Source organism: Crocodylus siamensis, chromosome 8, assembly GCF_052110815.1.
Source record: "Crocodylus siamensis isolate JL-2025a chromosome 8, ASM5211081v1, whole genome shotgun sequence".
Classification (NCBI taxonomy): domain Eukaryota; kingdom Metazoa; phylum Chordata; order Crocodylia; family Crocodylidae; genus Crocodylus; species Crocodylus siamensis.
In genome coordinates this window covers 59,205,404-59,232,472 of record NC_143402.1, presented here as the reverse complement: position 1 = coordinate 59,232,472, position 27,069 = coordinate 59,205,404, and the positions used below count along the sequence as shown (strand labels likewise).

Below are 27,069 nucleotides of genomic sequence, written 5' to 3'. Positions count from 1 at the left end.
CAGAATGGCCAAATCCCTATTTCATATTTTGGCCGGGGAGTAAATTATACAGGAAGCATTTCCTTATATCTTCACAGTACATGCAGAGCAGCTCATGGAAGGGTCAGTTTTAACGAATACTGAGACCTGAGCAATAGCATCTCACAGGGTGGCTTTTTGCAGTAGTTGGTCTATGAGACTAGGAGACAAGATGTAAAATGGGAGGACTACTGAGCTTCCCATGAAGATGAATGTTTTTGAAGTGCTTGGACATTTGAAGGGATGACATGGCAAGTATTGTTAATATAATAATAAGAAGGAATACAAAACTAACTGGAGGAGCTGGAGAAGTAACTGTGCTTTGTGCAGATACCTCCTTGTCTCTCTCTTAGCAACATTGTTTATTTGTGTGCACTGTATATTAAGCAAAGCCCCCCTCAAACACTATCTCCTAGTAGGGTGGTGCCATCAAACCAGAAGAACGCCTTGGGGGGCTGATCCAATCAAGACATATCCTCCTGAGAAAGAGTTGATGATAGGGTGGCAATGCCAACTCAGTGACTCATACCACCCACTGTTAGTGTTGACTCAGTCCAGGTTTTATACAATACCAGCCAACCTGAGTGTTTGGTTTCTGAAGATTAGAGTATAGCAGTGCGAAGAAAGCAGTGCAAAACCATTCCTCTTCTACCTCTGTGACTTAGAAGGCTGCCAAAAGATAGTGAAATACAAATGTAACTGCTCTCCTTGAGGAACCTCTGGCCTGAAATAGGAAGTTGTCTTGAAATAACACAGGCACTTCCCTTTTCACTGAAACTTTTGCAGACTTTGTAACATGCAGCACAGCCTCTGGAAAACTAGCTGCAGGATTATTTGACTGGCACAGCTGATCTCTGGAACAATCGGAGCAGGTGAGGAAATGGCTTTTCAAGGACTGTGCCCTGTCACCTTCATTAGTAATAGGATCTTAGGTGCATGTGAGATGGATAGGAGGCAGAGCTGATTTGCAGCTTTTATAAACTAACCAAAGTAGATATATAGCACAAGAGTTTGTGAGCTGAAGCTGATTTTGACAAATGCTATCAAAGAACATGCAAAAAGCATAGTATAAGGAGAGAGAAATTAGAATACAAAAGATAAAGGAAGGGAGCAAGAGAAAGAGGGGGAAGCGGAGCAGTGCTAGGAGAAATAAGCAGAAAACCTATAGGAACAAAGGAGTCACAAGAGCTAAACCAGGTAATGGGATATGAATCCATAGTCCTTTAACATGATTCAGTCTGTGGGTGATTTCTTGTTCTGCAATTTCAGTTTGAAATCGTTTTTTATAGTTTGCTGTCTGAGAACAGCCACCCCCAGGTCAACAATGCTCAACCTACCCTTCCTTATACTAGACTTCAGACGGATGCTCTCTGGATGTGAGACGACAGAATTCCCTGGCCCCCTTTCTAAGAGAAGTGGGTGGCGTTCTGCTTCGGTAGCACATTCAGCTGCTGAATGAATGGCACTGGTTGCACTGAAATGCTAGTCTTGTTATATTCCTGTTTCTTTTTCAGCTCTTTGGGGGAGTGCCGGGGCGGGGGGGTGTCTGCAACATTCAATAGATCCATTTTTCTGTCAGGTCTGTGATTGACAGCCTTGATGAAATCCATGGGGCATGTGTATGTGTGTGTGTCCCATCCCTGCTAGGGAAAGGCCCTGGTGTGGAAACCAGTCTAATAGGATGCATGGTGTCCTTTTCTAAGTGAATTTCACTTTGAGACTAGGTGGAGGCTAACAGCAAAGGAGGATGAAAGTTGTTGCTTATACTCAGGTCAAGTGCTAGCAAGGGAGCCAGTTGGTGTTTTTGTGCTATGCCTGCTTGGAACCTGTTTAAGAGCCAGCAATTCATTGCACAGGCACCTCCCTCAAAGCTGGTAACCATTTGCAGTTCAGTCCAACTCCGTTGGGGCTTTAGTGGTGAATTACACTTAAATAATTTTTACCCTGGAGTTTCTGATATTTTATCAATATATCTTATTTATTTACAGTCTTTATTTAAAAAGAAACAAACTCCAAACCTGCAAACTGTAATCCCAACTAACAAGTTAAACATGACTACCATAATCTCTTACTGCCTTACACATGTAACATTGTTCTATTTTCTTAAAATGTCTTTCATCATGTGCATACACATTCTCTCTCTCTCTCTCTCTCTCTCTCTCACACACACACACACACACACACACACACACACGCACACAACTCCCCCCCACCCTTTTGTTTTTACTAGCTTCTAACTTTCTTGGGATCCAAGTTCTGGGGGAGTTGTTCTTTCACATCATAGTATTGTATGAAGACAATTTGATGTCAGTGACTCTGAGTCTTTTATATGATAGTTCACAAGGCTTTCTACTACCTTGTGATTGCTTCTTCTGGGGCTTGAGGGTCTCTTCTGTTATGTATTGGTTGGTTATTGGCTTTTGCTTCTTCTAGAAACACTGAAACTGAGTTGGTAGATCTGTTGTTCACATCCATATTTCAGTCTTGTATTTTTCAGTAGGTGAATGTATTTGAAGTTATGGTGAAATATATGAATGAGGGCTTATCTGTTCAATACATGTAGCTTCCTGTGTACTTTGAAGTACACAGGAAATGATTTGATCTTAAGAGCATCTCATGGTTGTTTTCCTCAGAGGGCTTCAGCTTGTTACTTATAGTAGGTTTAGGCATCTGTGTTTTCTTTCCTTTTCGGTGGCATTTCTTACCAGCCATATGAATGGTGGAATGATAGGCACCAGGGTACATATGGATCTTGACATTAGGCATTGCACTGGGCTGCTACTTAGACCTTCCACTGGAGCAGTGAAAAAATAAAATAAAGGAAATGCATATCACGCAATACTAGAATAGAAATTCTAGGATTGTGTACTATGCATTTCCTTTATTTTATTTTTTTCCAATTTTCTTCAGTAGCCTTGGCATTTTTAGCTGACAATTCAGCTTTGCCTTTTAGTTGGTTTCTGAAGTGATGATGATGTGATGTGGCTGAATCCCTGTTTCCAGATTTCCTGCAAGTGCACCTGGTTTGGAACACCATGTCTGAAACTGCTTCATTGCTTTGTCTGTGTTGGTCACTATGGTGGTGTCTGATAGTGTGTCTAGTTCCTGGAAGTCAGACTAGTAGTCTATGCTAATAAACCTGTGTGGTTTTTGGTAAAAGGATGCATCTTTGATCAAAGACTGGTTGTAGCTGCTATATATTTTCACTATCTCCCTTTTTATTGCTTGGCTTGAATTTCCCTGTGTTTCACATTTGTTCACCAAGTCTCACCTGTCCTTTGTCATATTTGGACAGTACACTGTGTGCTAGCTCTCCAAGGACACACTGATAGTCCAGTGTAGCTCCACTGGATTCTGGAGAAAGGGTCTGTTGTCAGCCAGGGTGGCAACTGTATGTACATTTATAGACAGTCCATGAAAAAACAGCCTAAAATCATCTGTCTATAAATTCTGTAAAAATAATGTTGCCTCTGTAAAAATAAGAAATCCAAGCTTGTTTCAAGATCCACAGTTTGAATGAAACTGCATTCAAGGCAAGTGTAGATGCTGGACAGAGAGAGTAGAGCAGCACCACCTGGTGTCAAAACAGGATCACTGTTTGGCACTGTGAACTTTGTCAGGGCATTCTGGCTCACTAGCCTCTATAGTTCTTTCCTGCTGGGAAAACTGCGGGGCTGGAAAGAGAGAAGAGGTGGCAGGTACGGGTCTGTGTAGGGAAGGGAGGAATGGGGCCAGTGGATGTAAGGCTGGGGAGGGATAATATGATGCAGGGTGCAGGCAGAGGTGTCAGGGTATGGGGTTAGTAGGGGACCCCTGTGGTAGGGGCAGATGGGTATAAAGATATTGCTGGAGTCATACAAGGTTGCCAACAAGAATTTTTTTTTATTGACAATAAAAGCTTGTGTCCCCCCAAAAATGTTGGTCAGTAAAAAGTTTGCAGATTGTCAGTAAAAAACATTCTTGCGTTGGCAACCCTGGCTCTCAGTGATCTGGGTTTTGTGAGTCAATTTCCTTCATGTATGATGCTATCTTGATAGTTCAGTTTGTTTAAGTGGTCCAAATATTTTTGTAAGAACATGTAGAGTTTCACTTTGGGTCTTTGGCTAACCTCATAGAATGATATACAGCAGACAGGCTAGTTTTTGTCTGGTAGGTTTGTTCTTACAGTCTGAATTTAAATTGACATGTCACAGGCTTAGCTGACACTTTCAAACTCTTTCTGTGGTTTCCATGTTTCTGTTCAGTTGAGGATCTTATATTCTTGTACATATGCTATATCTTCATGCTGTTTCGCTGGTTTGGATAAGAAGTAACATAGATGTGTGTCATGCCATTGCTTACTGCGTGCCTTTAAGCTGTAGCATTACAGTTTCAGCAGCAAGCAATGAAGATGTTTGGAGGTTATTTATCTGGTGGCTTAAAAATGCTTTCTAGCAGTCTGTGATCAATTTCTGTTCAAATTCTTTCTTATCCTTGGACATGTTGAAATGTTCACCTGTGAACACTACTGGAAGACATTCCTTTTCAATGTTGTCATCTCTTCATACTGTTGGTAATAATGTAGCTACTATGTGTCCCTTTCTTCAAGCTCCATCTCACCGGCAGCACTCTGGTTGCCTTTTCCTCTACTTTCTTATGTCCAGATGGGAAGGTAGGTTACCAGCTCCTTGGCAATTATTGAATCATAAAGGTGGAAGGGACCTCAAGTGCAAGAGTGCTATTCCCAAATCATCCCTATCCACTGCTTATCCAGCTTCCTCTTAAAAGTTTCCAGTGAAGGGGATTCCACAACTTCCCTGGGCAGTTTATTTCACTGCCTCTTTGTTCTAACAATAAGGAAGTTTTTCTTGATATATAGCCTACATCTACTTTGCTGCTAGTTAAAGCCATTGTTCACATCCTACCTCCTTCCTTATGGCAGACTTCCAGATACTTGCAGACTGCTTAATTACCTTTACCCAAGCTAAACATGTCTAGTTCTCTCAACATTTCTTCATCCGGCTTTCCTTCCAACCCCTTAATCATTTTGGTTGCCTGCCTCTGGTCCCTCTCTAACTTCCCCACATACTTTCCTAAAACGTGGAGCTAAAATTGTGTACAACACTCTAGGGCTAGGGGCAGACATTACACATAAACCAGTTTAAGTGATCAGAAACTGGTTTAAACGTGTAACAGAACAGATATTCAATACACATAAATGAGTTTGAAAATGGCTGAAACCGGTTTGAGATAAACCTGGTTGAATGTAGTATCAGACTTAACTGATTTGGCTCAAACTGGTGTTTTACAATGTCTGTCCCAGACCGCTTTGTGGTTTAAGATAAACCGGACACCCCCAGCATCCTTGCATGCTCTCTCGGCTGGGCGGAGCTCTCTATTCCACAGCAGGCCTGGGCCCTCCCCGCTGCTCCCTAGCTGCAGCTCCCCTTACTCCCCGTCACCACTCCCTGCTAAGCAGGAATTCCCCCCTCCCCTCTGCCTTGCTGAGCTGTGTCTATGTATTAGCTAGCAGACCACATGCAGGCTCCCGTACATGCTGAATCAACAGGCAGGATCAACAGATAGCTGCTAATGTCCCTCTGTTGATTTCTTAATGGGGTGATAAACACTGAGTTGGGGGGTGATAAACACTGTTATCAGTTCCCTGCTGGGCTAATCACAGTGTCCTACCCCACGCCCCCCTCAGCTCAGTGCTCTGGAAGGGAAGGGAGGTCTGCTCTAGCAACCCCCAGCTTCTAGCCTGAGCCAGGGCAGGCATGTGCCTGCATATCTGTGATGTCTGTGCAGTTACAAACCAGTTCAGCCTAGCCAGGTTAAACTAACCTGCAAAGATTGAATCAGTTCAGGCTCAGGCTTTTTGAGTGTTTGTCCTTAGCCTGGATGAAGCTTAACAAGTGTCAAGTTAAGAGGTATTAATATCTCTTGTGTCTTACACTTACTACTTCTGCTGATGCAGCTTAAATGATTGATGGCTGTACTAACCATGTCTATACTTCATTTTTGGTCAGTCAGTCACCCAAAGGGCTTGCAGACTTTTGAGAGACTTGGAAGAAATTTTGTCAGATAGCTTTGCAAATCCTACTAGTGTCTTAACTGACTTAGTATTATAGGTGTAGTATCTGCTGAACTGCTTTGCCCTTTTTCAAGATCAAACCATAATCCCTGGGGAACAAGCAAGGGTGCCATGTTTGGCATGTCCCTCTTCTTCCCTAGCATCCTCTAATAGGCATGCGGAAGTGTTCTGCTGTAGCTTCTGCCCTGCTGTCTCCTGTTCCTACACCAGAATGTCATCAGCTATATTACAGACCCCTGCAGATCCTGTTAATACATCTTTCTGGGAATACTGATATCTTTCCATGGCAGTTTTGAACCCAAATGGCATTCTCAGTCATCTGTATCTACTGGCTGGTGGCCACCATTTGGAAAGGCAGCTGCTTTCCTTTTTCACTGTTTTATGCCAGTTTTAGGCCTTAGGGTCAACTCCTGAGAATATTTTTGCTTTTTTCCAAGCCCTGTTGTTGTTGTAGGCATTTCAAATGAGTTCATCCTCATGGTTTAAATCCTAGAGCCTGAGCAAAAGCAAAGCTTGCTTGGCTTCTCAATCACTATCATGTTTCTTATCCAAGTTTGGGAGCTTTGCTACTTTGACACTGTGGCTTCTTTCCATTTGCTTTATTGCTCTTACAATTTCTTCTTTTATTACATAACTGTTTTGCCAGGCACTGGATGGCGATAACAAGGACTGGGTTCAATTTAGAGTTTTTACATCTTATTTTCTGTCTTGGCTTGTGAACCCACCTAGAAACCTGAGGAAGTAAATGCTACCTGGGTATTCCACTGTGAACAAACTTCCCCACTCACAAGCAATATTCAGTAGGGCTGTACAAAGCTTCAGGTAGTGATTCGATTCAGAAGAGATTCGTCTCGATTCGGTGGCTGAATCTCCAAATCTGAATTGAATCAGCGAACCAATTAAAAGGTCCAAACAGAGTCAAAGTTCTCTGAATCTTCAGAAAAGATTCAAAGAGCTTTGGTGATTCAGGCAGTCCCTGTCCACTGCAGCAGGGAGCTGTAGCCAGACTCGGAGCTGTTAAGTAGGGGGTGGGGAGGGGAGCTGGAGAAGGGGGAGGGGACCATGGGAAGACCCCAGCTAGGCCCCATCCCCTACCTGCTCCCCCAGCCCCCCCAATGGCTCCCCTGCCCACCCCAGCTCCCAGTGCTTTTAAAAAAAGCCCCAACTCACCAGGTGCCACTGGGCAGCGGGGGGAGGAACGATCTCTGCTTCCCCCCACTGCCCCATGCTGTGTGGGGGGTTCTGCATGAGCCCCTTGACCCCACCTCACTCCCCAGTCCCCACCAGTGTCTGCAGCAGCCTCAGGGCTTCAGAGTGCAGCAGGGGGCAGTGGGGATCACCCCCCCACTGGGCAGAAACGGTGAGTCTAGCGTTTTTCTCATTTTTTTTTCCTTAAAGGGCCAGAGCTGGGGTGGGTGGAGCAGCCATGGAGGGGGCTGGGACAGCAAGCAAGGGTTGGGGGGGTTGTGCAGAGCCCCCTATACAGCATGGGGCAGTGGGGATCACCCCCCACCCAGCAACACCCATTGAGTTGGGGCTTTTATTTTTCAAAGTGCTGGAGCTGGACTGTGCAGGGCAGCCATTGCCAAGCTGGGAGAGCGGGCGGGGGGTGGGTCTGGCTGATTTGGATATTTGGAGATTCAGCGACAGCTGAATCTCTGAATCAGATTCAGCTGAATCAGTTTGGGACAGTGATTCGAATCACAGAATTGAATCATCGTCCCCCGAATTGGCTGAATCTGAATCCACAGCGAATACTAGCTGCTTTGCACAGGCCTAATATTCAGCTACAATATGGCTGATTAAACGGGAGAGAAAAATAGGACAAACTATCTTAGGAAAACCTTAGTAGTCAGTAGCCTGCATCAGCCAACCCAACAGTTTATCACAGTCCATACATTCAGAGTTTTCTCTGCTCCATGCAAAGGAAATGTAGAGGCTAGTAGGGCCAGTGTAGCTTAAGACTTTTCCCTTTGGCTCCCCAGCACTGGGGGGCACCACTCCACTGTGGCTGCTGCTCAGCACCAATAGGGAGTGTAGCTCTGCCACTTCTCCCAGGTGTCTCAGCTGTTCGCATGAGCAATTTTGACAAGAGTTTTTGGAGTTTATTTTATATTTTCCCTCTGGATTGTTTTTCTGAAGCTGATTCTGGGAATGGAAGTAGAGAAGCTAAATTTAAAGAGCTGATGCTTCCTGAAAATTATTTTCTTCCCCTAAAAATAATTAGAAGCGACGTGCCTGAGGAATTCTCCAAAGACTCATTAGTGTCCAGGAACCGGCCACTGCTTCCCACTCCAGCTTTAGCATAAGGCTTTGGTGTTTGTTAGATTTCAAGACACAGATGAACATAGAATATTGGAGCTACAAATGCTGTAAACTATTGCTGCAAATCCAGTCTTTGGGATCTTTTCATGCATTGGCATTAGCTGTGTTCAGGTCCCTCTCGTGTTTACTTTCTGCAGATGAGTCTCGTGGCAGAGGTGATCTTCACCATAACAGTGAATGGCCCTTGTCCACCTTACGCACATCACCATAATAATAAGCATGAGGTAGTTACAGCAGAGAGTTGCTGGAAAGCAGTCTGACAGTGCATTGTACTTCCCTGGGAGAGGTGCCTGAATGAACTGTCTGAAATCACAAGTTCAATTGGGTTTTGAGGTGAAAACCTAAATCAGCCCAACCTGGCTCCACACTGGACCCTAAATTCTCTCTCAAGTCTCCTGAATCTTCAGGATCCAATTTAACCTGGGAAGAGATTTGCATCTCTGTCACAAAACCCCTATCCAGGAGAATTCTGTAGTTGTAACTTCAGACTTGAGTAGGTAAACTCATAAGGCGGCCCTCACTGTAGTGCTTTGCCAGTGACTTCTTGCACCTTTCCCTTCCCAAACTATCATTTGATCTCTTTGTAGGAAGGGAGGAGGCTTCTACACCACCTGCTTTCATGTTGCAGCTGATTTAATTTGCCACAGACACTTACACACTGCAGCTATCTCTGGCCATAGTTTTGGTCTTTGAGACTGTTAACAGCAGGCACAGTTAGAGCAACCCTGTGGCTGATCTAATTTATTCCATAGATCACAAGGTTGTATGTGGATACTTTTGGATTGGACAATGTAAAACAAGCTATATGACACTTCTGTTCACATTTCCCAACCTGTGCTGCATATAGTTTAGCTAGAACCCTGGGTTTTATCCTAAATCAGGAGCAACTCCATTGAAGAAAATGAATGTAAAAATAGTACAAGAAGAATCTGGGGCTGTGAGTGCCATGGCCATAAAATGCTGCCCTCGGTGTGAATGAGTGAGGACTTCTGATGTAGTGTTGTATCCCCTGTATGCACAAATGTAAGTGAAGCCACAAGATACGGGGCTGGGGAAAACAGTTTGCAACTGGCAGAGTCCCAAGTATACAGGACATATTCACAAGGGGTTGTGAGTGGGGTGGTGCGTCTGAGATTTAAGAGCAGGAAAGACTTAAAGGAACTGGTTGCTGCTCTGGCAGCAAATAAACAGTCTTGAATTTGCATTTGATACTTTCTTTTCCTGCAGCTCTCACTGGAGCTAAAAGGAAGCTCTGGCTGGGCAACCGCTCCGCAGCGAGAGCTTGTAAGAGTAGATTAAGCTCTTGACGTCCTACTTTCATAACCGGTCTTGCTCTGAAATGGCTGTGGGAGAGCTGGGGGAAAGCAGTGTGATGTGAGGGGGCGGTGAATTCTGCTCTGCTTGGAGGGACATCTGGCGTAGTGTGGGGAGACGGAACAAGCACACATGCTTATTCATATCGCTTGTAGGGCTGTGGGCTCACGGTGTCACCATGCAGGACGGCTCAGGACCGGAGCAGCCAGACGATCTCCTGTGACGGTATTTGCACAATCATTGCTCACACTGGTAGCAAGCCAGGGTCTTGATTCCTGAAATGTGCTTCGGGCTTTTGGATTGCAGTGATTGAAAAGGGGGTGGGAGTGGCAATCGGGATTCTTCGCACTCTGTTCCCAACTCCAGAGTGGGTTTTCTCTTGCAAGTATGCATACTCAAGAAAGATGGCAACAGAAAAAACCCAAATGCATTGAGTGTAACTAAACACGCTAAGGCACAAGGCTTGAGAGCCCTGTTTGGGAACTAGACTATATATAAACTTGCAAAGAACACAGGTGTGAATTTCACAGGCAGTGCGTAGCCCAGCTTCGTGGCTTCTACACTTTGGCCTGCAGCAGAATGTTGCTTTTATAATAGATTTTTTTTCTGTCTTTTCTGGGGGTTTTAATCATTGTTTTCTGGGGTTCCTAGTCATCACCTGCTCCGTTGCATTCTCCAAACTGTGTACTTGTTTGACTCGTAACTTAACGCTTAACACTGCTGTGGAAAGCTACTCTTGCCGTGAAGGTTTGCTTCATAAATTAGAGAGGTCTTCCAGGATGGAAGATGCTCATTTGAAGTTGTGAGTTAGAGGGTAGGATGGAGAGTCCAGGCCTTTTGCCAGAATAGTTCGTTTCACTTGTGGGAGTGGTTTTACTACATGTAGAAAGTGCATCTTTGTTAGTACAACTGCGTCCATGCCAGTAGCGCTTTGCTCCAAAAAGATACTGCTATTCCCATATTGTAGACAGAACTGTAACCTTCTTCTTTCTATCATATAATCATCTTCGCAGACTTTTTTTGGCTACATACTCTGCTCCATGAGCTGCCCTACCATCTCTCTGGAGAGTGTCTGAGGTTATCACTTCTTTATCTGAAGGAAATACATCCAAAACCCTGAATAAGAATTTCAAAAAAAGGTCCATAGTCAAACTCTGAATTTCAATCTGTTTTTCATTTCTTGGTCCTGTTTACTGTTCACTTTCCTGGTTCCGCCATTCATCTTAAAACAAACCTCACACTGGGATCGTTCTTTTTGTTAATTCCTTCTTGGTAGTAAATGCAGGCTTAATCCTGCGGTGTTGAGTGCCTCCTGCAAGATGCATAAATTCAGCAACTCCCAGAGTATCAAGGCAACCTAAGACCATTTATAGTTTCATAGTTTCTAGGGTCGGAAGGGACCTGAGCAGATCATCAAGGCCAACCCTCCTCCGAGGCAGGAAAGAGTACTGGGGTCAAATGACCCCAGCTACGTGTCTATCTAGCCTCTTTTGAAGACCCCCAGGGTAGGAGCGAGCACCACTTCCCTTGGAAGTTGGTTCCATTCCTTCTGTGACAAATCAATGGACAGGGTTGGCTAGGAGAAACAGGTCCCTTGGCACCCAAGAAGGCTGTTAAAGGGCTGATTGCCAGGTCCTGGTATTAGGTGATGTGAATGGCTCCAAGGGAAATAACCTGTCACATGTGGGGGTGGGGAGGTACACCCAGGGACTTGTTATAGCATCTTGTGCTATGATTGGCAATTTAACTGATAAGTCAGGGTCTGAAGACAAAACCTGCAAACAATGCAACAATATCCATGAGAACCTTCTCTTGGAATTCTGTGAGGTTTAGTGATTACTGTGGTTTGTATTACAGTGAGAGGTAGCTGGCAGTATTAGATTGAGGTTAGGCAGAAGGCAGGGTACATATGAACCTTATAGACTAAGTAAATCAGAGATGTATAGCATGAGTGTTTGTGAGCCTGAGCTCACTTCATCAGATACTGTGGGAAGACATGCATAGAGCAGTGTATCAAATGAAGAAAGTGATTTGAATACAAAAAACAGGGAAGGAAGGGAGGAGAGAGGTAGGAGAGGAGCAGTGCTGTGAGAGGCACACAAGCAATAATCCCATAGGAACAAGGGGGCCACAAAAGCTAACCAGGTAACAGGACAAAAGTCCATTTAGACCATATTTAGCACAATCCAATCTGTGGATGATTTCTTTTTCCATAATTTTGCATTCAAGTTCCCTCTTAGAGTTGTTGGCTAAGAACAGTCACACTGAGCACATCCACACATGCAGGCACGTGCACTTGAAGCAACTCAAATTTTTGACTCAGCACATGTGCCTGAACATGCAATTGGTGTAGGGCAAGTTGTGCCACTTGGGGCAAACTGACCCTACCCAGCTCCTCCTGGATCTGCAGCCAGGGGGGAGCAAGTTGAAGGCTGGGGCCAGCACCTGTGGTGGCACTAGCAGTATTAAAAGCTCCCCTGATAAGCAGCCCAGGGCTACTTGCTCTCAGGAGCTTCTGGGGCCCAGTCAGTTGGTATCTGGGGGCACTAGCCCCTTGTGCCAACTGGACTGATGAAGCAGCCCTAACCTAGATTTCACTGTACACTCTACCCATAGGGAATCCTGGTGTTCCCTATTTAAAAACTGCAAATTCTCTGATAAAAAAAATCCCGAATTCATTCTTTAAAATACTCCAAAATCCATGTTCTTCCACAATTAAAACAAAATACCACTGTATATATAGATAAATAGATAGATATAGATAGATATAAACACACACACACACACACACACACACACACACATATATATATAGAGAGAGAGAGAGAGAGAGAGAGGGAGAGATCAGTTGAGAGAGAGAGAGAGAGATCAGTTGGGCAATGTCTTATTGATATTTTCTATAATTTTAAAGCAATTTGGAAGCCTACCAGTGTCTCTATCATCATAATAAAATAACTTCTAAATATCTATATGCTTTGATGTTTGCTTTTGGTTTTATCATAGAAAAATTAGAGCTCCCCCTGACCCCTTCACTAAAAAGCAGGTCTCATCCTGTCTGGCAGCTGGGCACACTGGGTGTGTGATAGAAAGGATGTGAGGTTTGCAGGAGAGGGTGGGGAGGGGTGTGGGTGGATGTGGGGTGTGTGGGCGGGTTTGGGGGGAAACGGGATGTGGGGTATATGGGTGAGTGTGGTGGGATGTGGGGCTTGCAGGAGCAGGGGGGGGGGATGTAGGGTGGTGTGGGATGTGTGGGTTTGAGAGGGGCCACCACAGTGCATAGCCCCCAGCACTAGAAGCAGCAGCCAGCCAGGCTGTATCTGCTGCAGCACTGCCTGACCCATGGTCCATGCAGGGAGAATGGGCCCAGCTGGATCTGACCCGACCCAACAAGGCACGGCCCACTAGTGTGCCTTTGGACAGGACCGGGATATGCTGTTCTGGGACCTGCGGCTCCTGTCCAAAGGCATGCACTAGCTGGGCAGGCTGGGCCAGGTCAAGTCAGGTCAGGCTGGGCACATTTTCCATGAGGGTCAGGTGGTGATGTGGAACATTTTTTTCACTCTCAGCTTACCTCTTGCAGTGTCACAAACTGGTTTGAGATGCTGCAACAGGCATGTGCATGCTTGTCTGGATGTGCCCACTGGAGCATCCAGGGTGGTTAAACTGTTCTGCCACAAGCTTCTGTGTCTTTCTGGAACTGAGTCAGATTGGCATTTGTTTATTCTTACATGTAGGAATTGTTCTGGCTGTCCAGTGTGGACAGTAGAGGACACTGTAAACAGGTAATGACATTGGTAGATGTGCAATGAAACTTGGATGTTATAATCCGTGTTATTTGGTCCAGTGATGATGTGGTCTGTATTAATGTTGGGTACAGCTTGCATCTGTGTCTGCTACAAGGCCTGGTGCCGCAATGAGAATAGGAGTTAAGTAGCCTGTTATTTGAGAGACACCGTTTTAGGTTGCGGGGCTGCCTGTAAGTCTGAAGAGATTCTTCCCCCATGGCTACCTTGAGATGGTCATCTTTTTCCAGGAGGGGTTGGAGGTCATTAATGATGTGTCTTAGAGGTTTAAGGGGGGAGCTGTAGGTGACAACCAGAGGAACTGTCTTTGTCCCAGATTTGGTATTACAGCAGGTCAGAGCAGGATCTAAATCTGGGTTTGTTGATTTGAGTGGCTGCAGTTTTATATTCTGTTGTAGCTGTAGGAATCTCTCCTCCGGGTCCTTAAGGTGAGATGGGATCAGAGCAAATTTGGTTGTAATGTAGAGCTTGGCTATAGATGATGGTTCTGGTGATATGCTTAGGATGGAAGATGTTGGCGTGGAAGTGGCTGCGGCAGTCAATGGGTTTCTGATACAATGTTGTGGTGCTGGGGCTATTGCAAACCTTCTTTACCTCTTGTTTTTTATTAAGTAGTATCCTGGAGCCCCAGCTGTAGACCAGGCCCCTGCTCTGCTGGGTGCTGTGCAAACCCCGCACAGAAGGATTCTAAACCAACAACTGTGCTGTAGTGGGGGCGGGGGTTAACCCATGGCACACATGCCACAAGTGACATGGGAAGCTGCTCCATGTGACATGCAATTCCCAGGCATTCAGTTGAGAGAGGCACCCAAATGGAGGCAGGGAGTCTCAAATCTCTGGCCCATGTGGAATAGAGTTGGGGCAGGAAACTGCTGTGAGAGGAGATATCAGGTGTCACAAGACCCTTCCCTGGCCTTGCAGCCACTGAATTAAGTCTTTTGATCCACATTTACAATATAAAACTGCATAGTTGCAGGGCCAAAGAAGGGTTAATCTGGCTGTTGGCAGTGATACCTCCTCTTGCAGCAATGTCCTGCTGCCACAGAGCTCCTCTGCCTCCATTCGAGTGGGCCAGGGCACAAACTCTATCGAGTATGCCCCCAGGGAGGCCAGGGATCAGAGCGGCACTCAGGGAGTGGGTGGGGAAATGTTAGTGAATGTCCTGGTCAGGGGCCTGACCAGACCTGAGGTTCTCAAACTGTGGTCTGGCAATAACTGGTGGATCACATGGTACCTTCAGTCTCTTTCTGTCCAGTTGGTAAAGTGCATAAAAAAGAAGCTACCTAGGGCTTATACCTACACTTCTGATATTACCTTCCCAGGTCAATAACTCCACGGTATTTGTCACAGTGAGGAAGTGAAAGTCTGAACGGAAGGCAGGACATCCACAAAACAATCTTTTTCTCAGCCATGGTCTGAACAGGGGTGGATCGAGGGCTGGTGCAGCGGCGTTGTGCCCCTCTCTGGCTGTGCCGTGGTTGCACGGAGAGCTCTCCTTGCTCCCTGGCACTTCAGTACAGCTCTTGCTGGGAGCTCAGCCTGTGTTGCAGGTCCTGTGAGCTCAGCGATTGCCAACGTAGGCTCTGCCTGGAGTCCAGGCTTTCAAGCAGCTCTGGAGACTGCTGCTTTTCTCTTTTCCCCTTCCTCCTCCCACTTCTGAATTCAGCAGTAGGGGAAAGGAGGCGAGAAGCAGCCAGGGACCTGCTTTCACACAGCTCTGCATTGCCACCACTGTTCCTATCTCCTCCTTTCCCTGCTGCTGAATTTGGGGGCAGGGTGGGGGGGAAGGTGGAGAAGAGGGGAGAGCAGCAAATGGAACTTGAAGATACACATATAGATGGGATAGATGGCTTTCTGATTTCTAAAACCAGTCTTTTTAAAACATAAAATCCAACATTTCTGTTGAAAAATGGAGGAGGAAGAAATTTACCACAAAAAAAACAGCTGGTATTTTAGGCTCCCAGCCTAAAGGCTGTCCCCAGGGAGAGAGGGGTATACAGCAGGCAATGGAGGGACAATTTGCGGTAAGAAGGACGTTTGATCTTGTTTGGGATTCTGAAGGGGAATCAACCAGTAAACAAAAATAGTTACAAAATTAAAACACTTCTCAAATCTCATTTTGAAAAAGAGGGTTTACTAATCAAAGTGGCTTGTGTGTGACATGTAGGGACTAGTGGGAAGGGAAGTATTTCTCACCGGTGCAAGACATGGAGATGGGTATGTCATACTATTCGTGCATATCAAGAGCTGCTCCTGTGTACTGTAATGTCACACTTTCCTCCTTGACTCATTTATCATTTCCCCATTGGTCATGTATGCTGGTGGGGGTCTGTGGGTCCCTCCGGTTCTAAAAGGAAACCTTGTGGTCACTGAGAAGATATGAGCTTACAGCTCAGAGAACCAAAACAGAAACAAAAGCCTTCCAGCCTTTGCAAGCCTTTCACCAAGCTGCGCCTAGGGTGCCCTTCAACCTAGCTCTCCTGTGCCTGGCCCGTGGACTAGCACAGACCAGGCCAGAATTACTGAGCTGATCCCAATCGACAGGGTCCTGCTCTCGCTCTATTTTTCCATGATGTTCGTGTTGGCACATCCCTGTACCCTGACGTCAGGTTTGCACTGAGAAGAATCCGAGGGAAGGTAAGTACAGTCTGAGGCAGAGGTGCAAATGGTAAGGCTTCTTTCAATATGCCAGGGAAAATGATTTCCTCCGCAATATGTGAGGCATTGCCTGTGTTTACTAGGCTGTGGGAGACCCTGTAAATGGTCTGACCTGCTGGAGAATGAGAGCCCCTAAGGAACAGCTGGGTCCACTTCTAGAAATATGGAATCGCTTGCTGTCCCAGTCCATGGTCAGTGCCTACTGGCCATGGGCTACAATACCCTACTTCCTGTGTTGGCTTCTGCTTGTAACTGTAAGATGGTAGTTCTGTCTCACCATTTAGTGCAGGAAACTATTCTTGCTACCTGTTTTTTTTCTTTTCTTTCATTTTTCTTGTCTGTGTGGCAAAGTATTTAGCAGAATTCACAAATTTGTTGAAATCTGACAAGCTGCTCCATGAGTGTGTTTTCACTGGAGAATGTGCATGGCCTCCTCTGCACTAACCGAGGAAGCCCCTGGCAGTCCAGGGATTCGAGACAGCTCTTTACAAAGACTTGGTACAGAGGACACACAGTATTTCCTTGGTTACGGTTACATTCAAGAGCGGTTGATCCTGTCCAGAGATGCTCTCCTACCAGTGCTGTAATAGTGATTAGTGAGTGGGCCGGGAGTATAAATCTTGGTTTACCAATTTGCTACTTACCAAGTGCAGGTTAGACAGACAACTTGGCTGGGATAGTTTAGTCAGGGGTGATCCTGCCTTGAGCAGCGGGCTGAACTAAGGGTAAAGTTACATGTTACACTTACACCATACTAAGGGCACCTAAAATGTGAGTGTCTGCACATTAAAGAACACTAACCTGTGGTAAGTGCCCTCTGGACATCTCAGTTATACCTCTTCAGGCAAGGGTTAACTCTGGGCTGTGCTACCTAGCTCATGTTAGGGTAATTTCAGTCTGCTCCATGGAGATAAAATGAGCAATTTGCAGTCCTCCAACATTTCAGGATACACCACTACCCACCCTCCAAGACACCCCTTTGCTAGCCATCTACTGGTAAGTCAGACATGCAAGAAACACTATTAACTTTGAATGCGTGACTGTTTGTAGCACGTTCTAACTCTAACATCACTTAACATTCCACAGATTTAGCCTAGTCAAAATGTAGCATGTAACTTCACCCTAGATAACCTTGTGAGGTCCCTTTTAAGTCATATTTTCCTATGATCCTAAGTGCATACCAATTTGATTACCACGTGAGGGAGAGTAGTTGCAGTACTTATATCTCTCTGAATCAGTTTAAGAATCAAGGGCAGAGGTACTAGAAAGGCATTGCCACACTCTAAGTGAGAGATGATAAGCGTATGCTTGCATACGGATATATACACATGCACATATGAATGTGCATGTGTGTTCACATGTCATATGCATGCAGGCTTGGGTGCATGTATGTGTACACAGGAACATGCACATGTGCACACATACACATACCCATGCACACAGACACACAAGTACCTGCCAACTGTTGCGTGCTCACACACACTAAAATTGGAAGCAAGAAAATTATGAGTTAATGAACAAGCATTATTGCTGTCCCAAACTAGCTAGAGGGGGAAGACACTGCCTTACAGCAGAAACAGCCCTAGAATCACATGTCATGAAAAGACTATTTGGGTTACGGACTTTAGAGAGTCAAGATGTTCCTGGAACCAATGTCCTTGGCCTGGTGGCTTTTCAGAAACTCGCCTCTAACTTTCAATAAACAATTGCAACTAACATGGGTAGATGGGATCAAAGATCAAAGTAATCTTGTAGCCCTGTGGGGTCAGGCCAACTCTCAGGATCTCAATATTGTGCTGTTAGACAGGAGGGTGTGACACAATTGCACATATACAAACATAAAAATCAATTGGGTACATACTCACACACACACACACACACACACTACCAACTCAGGCCTGTACACATCCAAACCAGCCTAGGTACATGCATACTTATCACCAATTCAAGCACATACACAAATCAGAAAATTAGACAACAAACAGTTGTCACTACCTACACATATGTGGATCACTAGTTTGTATATTACACACACGATGACATATATGTATATTCACCAATTCACACCCATATCACCCATCTCCAAATGCACACAGGTGAGTTCCTAACTTGGATGGTACAGTATGTATGTGTGCATTTGGGGTACTTGGGATACCGTGTGGGAAGGTTAAGCTGAGAGAGAAAGTTGCCAGAACTGGGATTAGAGAGAAGCTGGGCTGAAGAACTGAGGTTTGGGATTACTTAAGATCAAGTGGCCCCAGGGTTACTCAAGGTCACTGGTGCAAGGGAAAAAGCCCAGAGGCAAGGAGGAGACAGTCAGGAAAGACACTGAGGCAGAAACTTGGGAGCTCATGGGAAAAGGCAGTGGGGACAAGGCAATAACTGTGGGAGAGATCAGGAGAAAAGGCAGTGGAGATAAAGCAATAGCTGTGGCAGAGATCCGGGGAAAAGGCAATAACCGTGGCAGAGATCAGGGGAAAAGGCAGTGGGTATAAGGCAATAACAGTGGCAAAGATTGGGGGAAAAGGCAGGGGGATGAGACAATAACCGTGGCAGAGATCAGGGGAAAAGGCAGTGGGGATAAGACAGTGGCAAAGAAACAGAGGGTTGGAGGCAGAGAGGAGCTCAAGACAGGTGTTGGAGGTGGCGGGGAGCCAGAAGCAGGAGAGGGAGAAATGAGACAGAAGTTAGAGGGGTGAGGAGCAGAAATTGGAGCAGGGCCAGACTGTAGTAAAGCAAAACCCAACTCAGGGTCCAGATAACAGTTTTATTAAACAGGCAACACACTACACAGCCCCATGAAGTTAGTGGTTCCCCCCCCCACACACACACACACAAGCATGCACAATGGCAACAGGAGAGAGAGACTCAGTGGAAGGGTTGGAGTCCAGGCAGGAAAGAGAAACAGAGTCCAAGTCCTTGGTTGAAAAGGGGGGTGGGGAGTGATAGCTACCTATCCAGGCTAGAAAGAGGTCCTTGTCCAGCAGGTGTTGTCCAGAGCGGGCGGGGGGAGGGGTCACCGGCAGGGCCTCTGTGTGGATAGGTGGTGTGGCATGGTGCTGGTCCAGATGGAGAGGGCATCCCAAGGAGTCAGTCTTCACTACCCCTTTTTATGGGGCAGACTACCTATGATCTCCTATGGGGAGGGCCTGTCCAGGCAAGGTCAGTCCTGTCCCAGAGGGCTCCAGGTGTTCTTCCTGAGCATGTGCAGCCTTGGCATAATGGTGGGTTGCCTCATCTTTTGTTTGTTGAATGCTGAGGGTGGTTCCAATGGCTGGGTCATTGGTCCAGGTATTGGTGTTGATGGTTTGGTCATTCAGAGGAAGGTATTTTTAGACCTACTGCCACTGTCTCTCAAGCACCCTCATTCATTCCCATTCATCCAGGAACCAATTTACATGGGAGGAATATATTTGAGTCATAGGTTACACCATCAGGGGACACAAGATGGAAACTTGACATGACTTATGCTAACTTACATATGTAAGCCTAAATCATATAGTATCAGTAAAACAGTAATATAGAACAGTAAAAATCAATATAAACATAATAATTATAAAATATAAAGAAGGAGAAAAAGCAAAACAAATACAACTTGCTACCAAAATAAAATGCTGAAACTTATCCTATATCTTAGCTCACTTATACTTTTCTATAAGAATAGAGAGGGAGAGAAAAAGTCAGAAATGGTTGGGGAAGGGAAGGGAATGCATTTTTTTTAAAAGAAAAACTGGGGGTTTGCTACAATCTGAGGGCACCTCTACCCTGACTCCAATGATTTCCTTCTGAGAAAGCACTTCTGCCTCCATCCCTTCTTCAGAGGAGCTGAGTCCCACCTTAACATTTCACTGGGAGCTAGCTCCCTGTTGCTCCCTACTGCAGTAGTATAGGAAGAAAAGGCACAATAGCTCCTAGTCCCTGTAAACTGCACCTGGCTCTGGTGGGTGTTGCAGTGAGGCTGCTTCCTCCTAGGGTGAGGAGTCTTTTAGTCAGGCAGCTGAGCAGGGACAGATTTTTCTCTAGCTCCTCTGCTGCTAAAGAATAATTATGGGAATTGGGCGTCTAATGCTATAACTCTGTATAAGCTCTACCTGTTGTCGGTAGTATGTAGTGGTGACTATGTCAGTTATAGTGTTGGACCTTCTAGTTCCAGTAACAGAAATTTATGGTCTTGGGTAAAAGGGTTGCAAGTTCAGTCCCTGGGCTAACAACCTCCCCGAGGGTGTGTGCTAAATGTGCTTTTTGCTTCCAGTCAGAATAATTCCTTCCCACACCACTGAGAGAACAGGACCGAGCAGGTAAAAGTATCTCATGCCTTATTCAAGGAATGTAATACCAATTTGGGTTCACTGGTTCTCTGATGAGCCTGCTGTTTGGGTCCCCTCAGTGATCTATATGATGAGCATTAGTTCCCCCCCACCAAGCAAAATGACAAAGGCTCATCATTTTGTGATGGGAAAAAACTGACCAGTTTGTCAACTTCACAGCAGAAATGAGCCCAAAAATTGGCACTGTGGTCAGCAGGGTTGAGAACAGGGCAGCTGGACAAAATAATATGGATTCTTTGGTAAGAAAGGCCCATTCAAACAAAATGCACTTTCTGCAGCCAAATGCAAAGGTAGAAGTCCAGGAGCAGGGAATACAGGCTACCTACAAAATGGACTGTGCTGTCCTGGAAAGCAGTGACTGAAAAGAACTGAGAGGTTGTACTGGATAAAGAGCTCAGTACAGTTTCCACCAAGGTGCATAAACAGGGAGAAAGAGAGTGGGGAATGGGAAGGTGATTTTACCTTTGCATAGATAATGGGTGAGACCAATACCCATTAACACATGACTCCAGGCTGTTCATTCCAAAAAGCACACCCTGTCCTGTTCTCAAAACCCAGCATTATATATAACCCATATGCTTCAGGCTTTGTATTCCTCTTCAGGTTACTCTAATTATATAGCTGACAGTTTCCACTGCTCCATCCATCACCGTGCTAGTTCAGTGATTTCCACACAGTGTCTTTTGTCATTCTTCTGGTTCTCCACCCTCTAGGATGGTGATATCACTTATGACACGATGATTTAAAGGAACTCCTTAGATTTGACTCTGTTTCCATATAATTACTTTTTTCTTCCTGAGCTGTTTTTTTCCGGTGGAATTTCTTTTTTGTGAATACCATAATAGGCTAGCTTATGAAGAACTTGTTTCCATAACTGGTGTGATGACATGTTCCCGCCATGTGGGTGTTACACACCTTTCGAAAATACGTATTTGCAATGAAAATAGACCCTGAGCCCTTAGCTGCCAAATGCTTTTGCTGGTATAGCTCTTCATTTCATGTTGCACTCTTTTTCCATGTCCTTTAAGCTGTCCAAACTGAGTCATCAATCTTAACTGGACAACTGTGGTACAGAACAGAAATTGTAGGGGATTATTGTGTCACTGCAATGACTTGCTGTTCCACCCGGCCTGCTGTCCGCCTGCCAAGGCTCCTACCCTATTACCATGTATGACATTGTATAACTGCACAGTTGCATCCATGTCAACAGGCCTCCTTGTAAGATGCAAAGTTATGAATGTGCCTACACGTCTGCAGGATCAGGACTAAGGCTAATGTTTTCTTTCCAGCAGCAGTGTGGATTGGTTCTTAGCCTGATGCTGGTGCTCTAATTCATCAAATACACAGTAGGTTGTTGTCTAAGAAAGCTCTTGCCCCTCTGAACCACTGAATTCCTAAGGTGTCATCCAGCCATACTTTCTGCCAAATAGCAGGGCTTAAATTACTATGGCTCTACTAAGATCAATGAGACTACATTGATTCACCCAGCTGAAGATCAGCTCTAATAACTAAGGATCGGAACATCAGTCTTTGGTGGCTTGGGTTCTCAAGAAATGTTTTGATATTTCTCCAGAGAATCTTTTCCTCTAAAGAGCAGTTCTACCTAGGAAGCATTTCTGGTACTGGAGGGTTCCATGCCTACGGCCTCTGTCTGGCCATATCTGTTATTACCAGTTTACAAAGGCAGAAGATGCTTTTGCTAACCACTAATACAACTCTCCATGGTCTGGAAGTCAGGCTAGACTCTTTTCTCCATTACCTGTAAAAAAAAAAAAAAAGTGTGCAGGCTGATTGTGGGTCTTAGTTACAGTGCAATCCCTTTGTCTCCTGATGTGTGCATCTCTAGTGCCATATTTGGGTTTGTACCAGTGGAAGTGACTGAGGCCTACTGTAGTTAAACAAGTCTTGATGAAGCATAGGAAGGAGTAGAGTCTCTCTTGCTTTCCCAGATTTGTATTTGGTATTGTAGGGTAAATGGGCCAGGGACACGACACTGTATGGTTCTTGACCTCCTGTTCTGTATCAGTTCCTAAACCATCTCTCTTTCGCTAGTATCCAAGTGTCGTTTCATAGTTCATTAAGTGACATGACTAGACTAACGTTTAAGGTAACAGATATAAGAGTTGTTTCAGAATGTCATGTTCATTTTTTCTTAGAAAGAAACCATTTTCAAGAAACATAGATTTAAAACTGAATTCTGTTTAGTGTCTGTTGTCCAAGCACTAACAGTTCTTGGTTTTGCTTCCAAAGCAATCAGAAGAGTCAGATTTAAAAAAAAAACCCCACATGAATGTTAAACTTCTCACAAATGGAAAATTCTTTGGCTGCTTGGAGATATGGAGAAAAAAATAAACACATTTTACCAGAAAAAGCAGTACATTAGTGCAACCCAGCTCTGCAGCATCTGCATAGATTGGGCACTTCAACAGGACTTTTTGGTACTTTTATCTATAACTTATTCAATCAGCTATTAGGTAAAAAACCCAAAAAAGTCCCATTAAAGTGCCCAGTCTATACAGACACTGCAGAGCTGGGTTAAACTAACACACTGCCTTTTCTGGACATGCACTGGGCTCGGCATAGGTACATGCCGAGTTTAAAGGAAAGCGCAGCTTGGGGTTTCTTTTTCTCATGTCTGCAAGCAGCCAAAAAGACTTCATATTTCTATAGCTTGATTCTAAATTTAGAAATGTGTTGTTTGTGGGTGAGTTCTAAATTAAGCTAACCTTTCCTCCTACGTGTCAGCAGTGAGACTCGGATATAAAAGCCATCAACAAAATTGGCAATAATTGTCATTTTTCAGTAGGTCACCACCATGCTCGTTCTATGGCCTGTTCCTGTTAGGTAGTGGAAGAGAGGACCCTAGGCTTCTGTGGTCTTCCCAGAAGCAAACTGGCTTTTAAAAATAAAATAAAATAATACAAATGCAGTATTGCCTAGTCTGGGGATTTAACCAAAAAGGGTTGCAAGATTTTGTGTTCCAGTTTATGGAGCTATGGGATAATAGAAGACTTTCCTCTTTCTTTTTCTTTTTTAATACATTTTGAGCTCTAAGAAGTGCAGAGGAAAGTCTGAAAATGTCACTTTCACGCACCCTAACACTCAGGTTTTTTAAGGCAGGCTCATGATACTTTGGGGTATGTACCTCATGCTTTTTGAATGCTAAGTTTTGGTGATCTTTATTGTACTAATCTTATAAATGGCAGATTGGTTCCTGAACCAAGGCCCGATGCCCTATTTTCACCAAAAATAACCCAGAATTTTGTACTCAATCAATTAGAGATGATTAATATAGCTACATTAATGTGTTTAGATTGTAAATAGCAATCATATTGATTTGGAAGGATTTCTCTGAGGTGACTTTGCTGGACTTTTTGAAGGACTCTTGGCTGGAGTCTTCTCAGGAATCTTGGCTGCAGGTTTTTTCAGTCTCGTCTGCCTTCTTAAGGAAAGTGTCCAAGGAAGTTTGGACAGATAGACTCCAGGGAGATGGATGATACAGCAAACTTGTTCGCTGGCATGGTGTTGCATTGGATTGAGCACCTTAAAGTCAAAACTGATGTCAGAAAGTCGAAACAGAGTGTTAATTTATAAATGTTGTCAGTGCCATTCATTGTAATTCGAAACATCTTAAGTCAAGGACGGCCTGTATCTGTCCTGGCATTGTCATGCCTACCCCTTGGGGAAGTTTTTTGCATCTAGACATAAGTTATTAAAGGCATGATCTTTCTATGAACAAAGGGGATATTTTCACAAGCTAGCTTCTGGCCTAGAGAATGGAACAGGAGGGGATTATTTGGGGCTTCATGGGGCGCATCCAGATGAATGCAGACATGCAGTGTATGGTGCCGCAGACCCATCTATGGTGCCACACGCTGCACGTGCTGCACAGGCAGGTGTTCTCTGCACTACTCATTTGCAGCGTGGGAGGGGAGGGGGGAGTTATTTGACACTGGGAGATCCTGTGGATTGGAGAGAAGGGAGAAAAGCCAGCACACATTTTAACTTATTTTGTACAGTTTTCTCAACATTGCTGAGCAAAATGAGAGGTCAGGAGGCTGAGTATATTTGTAGCCTTTGCAATCAAGATAAGAGGTAGCAAAGAGGAAGTTGGAAGGAGGGCTGTATTCGCTGCAGCTTGCACAGAACCTTTAAAATAGAAGAGAGGAAAACTTCAAGACCACGAGGGGTTCCTCAGTGCTTCTCACTGGTTTAAGCTCACATGCCTTCTGCCTACCGATGAGGAGCAGATAGTGTGCTAGGGTGCTAGTTGTATGTGGGACCTTGTTATCACCATGGAATATTGGTCACCCTTTAACTACCTGTTAATCTCCGAGTAATTGCTCATGTTGCCTAATTAGGCTTACCAAGGAAAGAAAGAGAGAAGTAGAAAAAGAGAAGTATTCTGTGTTGCAGCAAGGGTTAGATAAGGATGGTAAGAGAGTGTATGGCAGTGAGCAGAAGGAGGGATTTGGGAAGCTCAGAACAAGAAAGCGTTTGCTTTACTAAATAATGACCCATGTCTCTGTCCAGTAGCTCAGCAATTCCAGCTGTCAGATGGCAGGATGCACGCTGCCATCACAACAGGAAACTCCCCCCTTCCCCTCCTCCCCCTCCATCTAGCTATGCTAACTTTGAGCAGCTTGCTGCCCAGTGAGAAGCGGAAGTCTGTGAGGATAGCAGAGATCCAGGGCTGATTGTCAGAGGCAGAAGCCAGAAATAAAAAGCTGACAGAGCTGTGGTGGGTTTTGTAAACTTCAGTTGCTGCAGAATTCTTCTTTTTTTTTTTTTTTTTAATTTTTTAAAGAAATGTAGAAAGCAGAATGCTCCCAAGGGACCTGAGTCACCCATAGCGATATGCCTACCTCTGCAACGTGCTCAATCAATGAGTTATTTCACAATGGCAATGTGCACTTGACTGTTCAAGTCCTGAAAATCCATGACTACATCTATTTTTGACAGGTGAACTGAGTATGTGACCCTGCAAGTGGGGTGGGGATGAAAGGAAAGGATTGCCTGGTCTGAGAGACCAGAAGTTGCTTGTGTGTGTAGTGTACAACGCGGATATTGTAACGGGTTTGGGTGGCCAACAAGCCTTTGTATGGGCACGCAGGTGGTTTTTGTAACGGGTTAAGGTTCCCCTTCTCTTTGTGGAGTGATACTCAGAGTGTAGATATATATAACCATATATAGATACACACACACACACACCACACACAGTATATATTCACACACACACACGCATATTGACATATATTTTTACCACAAATAGAAAAACAAGAAAAACATCTACTTTTGTAATACACCTTACCCTTAAATCACAAAAAAGCAGCTCCTGCAGGACCCACCTACCTTTGACATCAACTAGTTTTCAGGGATGCAAGCAGGCTGGAATAGAATCACAGTTTGCCTACGGCTATTTACATCTGCACACACACCCATGGTTACAGGACTGCTGGGTTACAAGGTATCGCTGGGGCAGAGGCATACTGCAGGGCACTGTCAGAAACAGAGCATGGTCAAGGTTCATAACTCAGGGAGCAATGACTGAAGAGAAGGAAAGATGGCTCCTAATCTGAAAGGTGCCGCCCTGTCCAGTCTTCTTCCCGACTTAAGACTAACACAAATAACCACTTCCCAGTGTGGATGGAGAGAATGCAGCATGAGGCAAATGATTCCAGCCCCCATGCAGCACTGCAGCATCATAGACAGATGCAGTCAAACACCAATCTGACCCTAAATTGTTTTTCTTCAATCACAGTTCAAAGATTTAAAAAATTCTCATAGCAAAATATAGTTGTATAGACACAGTGCTTGATCCGGAGATCATTTGGATAGAAAATTTGTGGCCAGCTTCAGTCTGTGACGCCTGACCTGTGTTGAGAAGTATTGATGTCTTAGGTGCTCACCTTTGCTATTTGAATCTTCATAATGCTTCTCTGTAACTCATTGCAGTCCCCACCCTTCCTCCTCTTCCTCCTTGCATTCCCCACTTACCATCACCACCAGTTCCTGTTTTTCCTCCACTCTCATCATAAAACCTGACTGTCACAGCATTGGACTGAAAGCACAGTCTAAAGCCAATTGCAGAGTGCTCCTCTTCAGAGTGCATCTCTGGGTTTGGGCTTCTGCAGGATGTTCTTTAGGGAGAGTACACGTTGCATTTTTGACTCTCTGATTGAAGGTCAGGTTTATTATAGTGAGAAGGAAGGGGTTACATTGGGATGAGGGAGAAGTGGGATTTTCAGCTGCAAAAATTAAATTATACTCTCCCTAAAGATCATCTTGCAGAAGCCCAAACCCAGAGATGCAATAACAGGAGCCAAAGAGGAGCAGACCTGCTTTTTAAACTCAACCCAATTCAATTTGGTGTAATGCAATTAAAGAACAGAACGCATGGAGCGTGCTACTACTTGTGAGGACTGTGCGAGGCTTTGGACCATGCTTTGGATCCAGAGAAGATTTGGACACTTAAGACACTGAAGCAGCATGTCTGGATCGAAGAGCTGGCTTCTTTAGGCTTTTCAAAGTGGTTCGGAGCTTCCAAACC

The 27,069-nt window shown here is 44.8% G+C and overlaps 1 protein-coding gene across 3 annotated transcripts in view; it reads left to right on the top strand.

Moving 5' to 3' along the window:
* Nucleotides 1-754: 754 nt before the first annotated feature.
* The window catches only part of PIK3R6 (phosphoinositide-3-kinase regulatory subunit 6), a 73,327-nt gene continuing 47,012 nt past the window's right edge, over nt 755-27,069 (top strand). The window contains exon 1 of one of the 3 annotated variants that reach the window (XM_090060939.1): nt 755-890. The gene's annotated coding sequence lies outside the window, so the exon portion shown is untranslated. Of the gene's footprint in view, nt 891-15,871; nt 16,171-27,069 lie in introns of those variants that run through there. The other 2 variants (XR_016443944.1, XM_090060938.1) reach the window with 2 other exon arrangements.